The following is a 7,453-nucleotide window of genomic DNA, read 5'->3' as shown; positions in this document are numbered from 1 at the left end:
TCTAAATGTCTTTGTGTTTCCATGGCAATGGCATGTCGATCAAAGCACTGATCATATCCAGGTTGGCTTCTATCCCTCTCAAGCTTACTATGAAGTCTAGAAACTTCCTGGATGCCACGCCAAAAGTGCACTTCTTGGGATTTAGCTTCATCCCGTACTTCTGGATAACGATGAATGCTTCTGCCAGGTCGTCTGCATGTTGGGTCGGCGTCTTGGACTTGACCAACATGTCGTCTATGTAGACTTCCATGTTCTTCCCGAGTAGGTTCTGGAACATCCTGTTGACAAGCCTTTGATATGTGGCTCCAACATTCTTTAGCTCGAAAGATATGACTGTTATATTATTTCATAAAATATAATATTAGATTAAATAAGGTGAAAAAATATGATTTGTCACACAAATGTGATTTGTCACACCTTGTAACATATTATTGAGAGTCACAAAATTGGACACATGTGTTTGCCCAAATGTGACATTTTTTGGAGTTACAAAATCAATTACAAATTTGTAACTCCTAAATATTACCCAATGATGTGTTTATTATATGTTACACATTTGAGATTGGATTTCATAAAACCATAATGAAATATGGCTGTTGGAGACATGTTTTTAACTCCCAATAGGTGTTTGGAGGTTACAAAATCATGTGGCAAAGGATTTGGGACGTTTTGGAACGATTTGGAAAAATGATATTTTTTTGCTGGAAAAAGGCTGTGGCCGCAGCCATTGTCTTTCCCTGGCCGCGGCCTGGGGGACAGAGAGCAGTGGCCGCGGCCACAGGTGCATTTCAGGCCAATTTTTCAGTTTTTTCCAAATGTGTTGAACGGTTCTAAAAACCAAAATAACTCCCAAATCTCAATTTTCATTTCATATTAATCCAATTAAACATTGGTAACAGCCATGGGGGTTGATGGAATTTGAAATCCAAAGGGTATCTCAAACTCTATAAATAGGAGCCTAGTGCTCACTTATATGACACACCATTTTTTCATCCACAAAGCACTTGGCTGAAAAAATACACCAAAAAGGCTTGATAATTCCAGAGAGCTATTTCCTTGAGAGATCCCTTAGTGCTTAGAGAATAGGGGGAAATAAGCTTTTGGTCAAAGGTTTTTAACCTTGTTCAAGTTAGTGATCCCCACTACTCTACACTTTGGTTGAGTGTGAGTTTGTGTTTTCCATTGATCTTTTCATTCAGTTGTTCTTCTTGTATTATTACTGTATTGAGCTTGTAATCCTCTTCTTCTATTTCCATTTACATATTTATTGGTATCTTTTGTTTTAGATTTTTAGTTCTAATAATTCTCTTCTTTCTCTCTTTTCTACATTTACTTGTATTGTTGGTCATTGAGTTGTAAATCTATTTATCTATCATCTTGTCCATTGTATTTTAGCATAGAGTTGTAATATTTCTTACTATTTCCATTGAAATAAAATATTCTCTAACAATGACAATGTAGCAGTATACACCCTTGTTTGTCTGGAAGTTGGTGTGTTCCTGGTCTGCTACGTGCATCGAAATTTGGTTGTAGTCGGAGTAGGCATCCATGTGTTGGGAATAGTGCCCTTGAAGCAATTGTAGTTGACAAATGTTTTAAATGAAATAAATAATTGAATTGAATTATTATATATATAGACTATGTCCGATATTATGTTGATAATATCAAGTAAATATCACAAAATTCCAAAGTTTATCTATGTGGTCGTAATCTAATATTGGTATGAGACTAAGATTAAGATAATAAACTTGAAATAGTTCGCAGTAAAATAAAGTTATGGAATATTTAGATTAATTACTGCTAGTACGGTTCGCTAGTATTATGAATACAAGTGACCTAGATCTGGGTCACTAGTGTAGTAGGGCACTTTAGTGAATGTACTTTATATAAAGTGATATATAGAACTGGACCAGATGTGATTTGTTAATGCTTGTTTAAACATTGTTTCATAGTATTAATCAAACACATCAAACGATGATCATACACACGATGATCTTAATCATGAGGTTACTATGAACTCCTATATATGTCATCTGATCATTTGATTCATGCGTTGAGGTTTGTCAGAATGATCAGGCAAAGAACAATTATTTTGGGGACTCAATGATATATATGGTTGGGACATAGTTTAACAGATATGGAATATATACCTTCTTATAGATTGAATAACGGTTCCCTATTGGGTTGACTTTTGGAACTGAAAAGGTTATGAGTGCTCACATGGCAAACTTGTTGTGACACAACCTTCACTAGCAAAGTCAATGGTACACTAAGAACTAGATATAGTTAAAAGGGTAAAATGATAATCTTATTCCCTTTTAATTATGAACCATTAATAGAGGATTAACGTTGTATGTTATTATTATAACAATGGACACTTTGTTCTTTAGTAAAGTACTTTGTAAATATATGTCTATAATTATCAAGAGTTCAATCTAATATTTATAGTGGAGTAATCATGAGATTAATAAATATGATTATTTAATCAACGAGCTTTGATTAATAATCTAATATTTATTGGAGCTTGATATTATAGGTCCATAGGTCCCCAAGGTGGTTCTATCAACACCATATCAAGGTAAGAGTTGATATAATGGTAAAAACTGTAATTTAGAAATTTGAGAATAATTTTATTCTTCAGGTCAATTATACAATTATATGATAATTGAGGTTGAATAATTAATTTAGAATTAATTATTAAATTTTCAAAAATATATTTATTTATTTTAATATAGAATTTTGAAATATATATAAATAAACTAATTAATTTTTAAAATTAATTATTTTATTTGAGTGGGAGAAAATAAAATTGGTAATTCAAAATAGTTTTTGATTTATTGAATTTTAAAAAGATAATGATGATCATAAGTTTGAATTTTGAATTTTGAATTTTGAATTTAAAATTTAAATATTGAAATATGGTTGTGATCTTTTCCTTAAAAAGATGATGTCATATTTTGTGGGAATGATTTATTTTAATTAAATAAATAAATAAAAAGAAAAATGCATTATTCCCTGAGAGGGAATATTGTACACGCATGACCAGTCCAATGACTGTGTCATGCATGTAAGAGAGTACTGATAAAGTATTAGTATTGTTTTTATTTTATTTATTTAATTAATTAATAATTTGAAAATATTTTTTTTTCAAATTGGGCAAGTTAGATATTACCTAAATCAACTCATATCATCATTATGATTGTATTATTATATTACTATTATTATTATGAATATTAATGTAATATATAATCTCTAATATATATTATGTGATAATAAGAAACAAGGGAGTGGTAATTCATAAAAAGTTTCAGACTTTGTTAGACAAGAAATTGTCATCTTATTCTTTTATTCTAACATTGCTCAAGCCATAATCCAAGTCCTCATGTGTTGAGATAAACTTGTGATTTCTAAATTACAAACCCGTATTCTCTATGTGCCCACACACATCTTGAGGTGTAGAAAACACTCCAAAAGATTGTGGTTTCAGTACTCAAAGCGTTGGATAATAAGATCGTTATGTATACGAAAAGACTCAAGGACACTTGATAGGCTTCGAGCGGTAAATATTTATGTTCTTGAATATTTGTATACGTGTGCATATGATATATATAAGTATGTATATAATTATATATACATGTTGCATGATCAATGATATTACATATTAATGGTTCCTAACGGGATGTTTTCTTAAACATATAAACTGTTTATATGAGAGATGGAAATTTTTTGTTGTTTATAAACTGGGCCCGCCATGCCAATTCGTTGTGCACTCTGATTGTTTTTCCAACACCATGAAGCTTAGCAACTCGTACCTAGACGTGGCATCCACTATCTGGTCTATCCGGGGCAGAGGGAAGCAGTTCTTTGGACACGCCTTGTTGAGGTCTATGAAATCTATGCAAGTTCTCTATGTCCCATTTGGTTTTGGCACCAACACCGAGTTTGTCAGCCAAACAGGGTGCAATACTTCCCGGATGACGTTAATTGAGGATAACTTCTCCATTTCTAGCTTGAGGGCCTCTGCCCGTTCTGTGCCCAATGGCCTTCGCTTCTGCGGACTGGAGTTTCATTTTCGTCGATGTTCAGGGCGTGACATATAATGTTGCGGTCAATCCCGGTCATATCCAAGTATGACCAGGCTAGGACGTCTTGGTTTTCTTCCTACCCGGATTACTCTAGTCGAATCGGTGTCACTGATGCAAGCCTCTTCTATCTCCTCCATTGGTTCTAATGCCTTGTCTGTCTCTATCCATGGATCAAATTCGTCTTCTGCCCGGACCACCCCCGTGCTAGCTGTGGTTGTGGGACCGGAGCGACATTCTCCTCTTTAAGGGGCTCTTCGCGGACCATGAATATTAGTCTGATGGAGAGTTGATAACACTTCCGGGCACTCTTTTGATCTTCCCATACTGTCCCCACTCCGCCGTTATCACACGGGAACTTCAAGCATAAGTGGCGAAAGGAGGTAACAACACCATAATTTACTAGAGCGGGGCACCCAAAAATCACATTATACGCAGTGGGACAATCAACCACAACGAATGTGTTTTGAATATCATTCCCCAATGTAACATGAATCTGTATCTTGCCCATCGGGAGAAATGAATCCCCATTAAAGCCGTAGATCTGTGTTGGAGACAATGCTAAGTTCGATTCTGTTAGGTCGATCCCTGTGAAGGCTGGCTTGAACAAGACATTGACAGAACTCCCATTATCCACCAACACTCGGGATACTCTTTTGTTGGAGATTTGGGCATCAATGACCAAGGGATCATGATCCGGGAAGTGGACATTTCAGGCATCTTTCTCCATGAACGTTATCAATAGATTCATCAGCTTTGGGCACTGGGCCGGAGTTTGGACCAACGAACACATCTCATGGTTGTGGTCGAGCTCATTGAGGTACCTCTTTTGGTCATTCCAGGACGGTCCTCCCAGGTGTGGGTCTCCTGAGATGGTGGCTACATGTCCTTCTACTCGAGGGGGCACAGTTTCGGGTAGATATGGAAACCCGGGTCCAGGAGCCATGGGGCCTCCAGGAGGTCACACTATTGGGGCCCCCTGAGGGGTCTGTGCTCCCGGTCCTGGAGTGTACCCTCCTGAGGAGTTCTGAACTATTCTTGTGCTCCTTGGGAAAAAGGTTGTCCGAGAGCTGTGGGTTGTCTTGGAACTCCAGCTGGCATCTTGACCCATTGGTGGAGGTGCCCCAGCTTGATTAAATTCTCGATCTCATCCTTCAGCTGACGACATTCCTCAGTTGTATGGCCTATGTCCTTGTGATAGGCACATCTTTTGCTCGTGTCTCTTGGGTTTTTTCCCCCTTTAAACATGGGGCTTGGTTTCTGGTAGTGGACTACATTGCCCGTTGTGAGGTAATATATTCTCCCGGGTCTCCACCAAGTTCGTGTACTCAGTGTACTAGGGCTCTTACCCCCTCTTTCCCTTCTTTGCAGGCTCGGTCCGGCTCTGATTCTTGCTGGATCATTTTTCCTGGGAAGGGTTTATGCTTGCCTCTGTCGCTTCAGTCTGGGATGGTTGAACCGCTTCAGGAGTGACACTATATCTGGTCGGTGCCACTCCATACCCAAAAAAAAGGGCTGAAGAAGCTGGAGCATATGCTGATGAAGCAGGCGCATATACGGTCAGAGTCATGTACTGCATCCTGAACATCGCTGGAGGCGCCGAATAGGGATTGTCCGGGTATTGTGCCCCGTACTCAGGAATGGTCTGTGTTGTTGGTTGCGATGCCAGAGGCCATCCAAAAGCTTGGATTTGAGCTTCTTCCCAATTTATGAAGCCTAGAGCCCTTCTTATAAACTCTTCAAGAGTGGTCGCCTTACTGCATTGCATGTCATCCCAGAGAGGGGATCCAATTCTAATTCCGGACTGGAGGGCTACTAGCTGTTGCCCATCATCCACCTTAGTCTTTGAAGCTTCCTCTATGAAGCATTGGATGTAAGCCCTAAGGGTCTTAGTGGGATGTTGCTTAATGTTGGTCAGTGCACTGACCTCCATGTCCAGTTTCTGGGCGGCTACGAATTGCTAACGGAAAGTCGACTGCAATCCATACTAAGATTGGATTGATCCTGTCTTAAGCCTTTTCCACCAATCTTCGGCGGATCCGGCCAAGGTGATCAAAAGCATATGCATTTACCGTTGTCGCAGACATGAGCTATAGCCTTCAGGCGATTGTAGCAGGATAGATGGTCTCTAGGGTCAATGTTTCTGGTATAGGCGTGTGTATCCGGCATCTTGAACCCTTTGGGTAACACGACGTCTAGGATGTGTTTTACACACAGTTCCTTTTCTTCGTCTTTGGAATCGAAACCTCTGCCTTCTTGTTTTTGGACCAAGCGGTCCGTGACCTTTTTGAGATCGACCAACTGCTCCATGAACTACCTGGCCATTCCATCATCAATGGGAACTCTCTCATTCCTCATGTCGTTGAGGGAATTCATCAAGTTGCCTCCCCGAGGATGAATATTTTCTTTATGGGCCTACTCCTTTTGAGCATTGAGGTCGTCTCACAAATCTACGCGGGATGTGTCTGTTGGTTTTTATTGATCAAATCAGAGATTATGCGCAGCGGAACAACAATCAAATTGTCAAATTAATCCCATAAGATTTCTAGATCTACTTCTTCACACTCATATATATATTGAATCAAGGACAAGAATAGAAACATTACCTCAGGTCCTTCCTTGCTGCTATCTTTTCGTATGGCTGAATCCTTGAGATCTCACACCAAGATCTTCCAAAATGTTCTCAGTCACCCAAAGAACGAGTGTGGGCTCGCTATACAAATAATAGGCAATAACTATTTATCAGATATTCTCAACACATGAGATCTGATAAAGCTTGGACCTAGGTTTTGTGAAGAACAATGACCTTTGTTTTGTCACTGATCTTTTTCTCTGAGAGAATCCTAGATATTTTTCTATCCCTGAAAACTTACGTTCTGTGAAAACTGATATCCCATATTTAATAATATCCAATATATTAAAATATTTGTTATTTTAAACAAATTCAAAATAACTGATCAGTTATCAGATTTTTGTTTAAATAATAATATTTAAATCAAATCAAAATATCTCATTATTTATTTAATATTTAAATAACTAAAATTGTGGAATCAAGAGACTAAGTCTATCTCTTATGCGTGTAGCACAGTGCATGTGCACTGTGCCACACGTGTACCACATGCATGTGCATGCATGTGATTTTTCCCAATTTTTATTATTATTTAAATACCAAAAATCCCAAAAATAAATTAATTCAAAATTAATTATATTTTTGTTAAATCAAATAATTAATTAATTCTTAATTAATTAATTACACATAATTAAACAATAATTATGTTTGATACATAGAAAAATATTTTACTTATCACATAAGTCCTTTTTACCCATTTTTGTATTTGCCTTTGACAGTGATTGTTTGAGCCATTCTGGGG

Source organism: Humulus lupulus, chromosome 2 (assembly GCF_963169125.1).
Source record: "Humulus lupulus chromosome 2, drHumLupu1.1, whole genome shotgun sequence".
NCBI lineage: Eukaryota > Viridiplantae > Streptophyta > Magnoliopsida > Rosales > Cannabaceae > Humulus > Humulus lupulus.
This window is presented reverse-complemented; position numbering follows the sequence as displayed.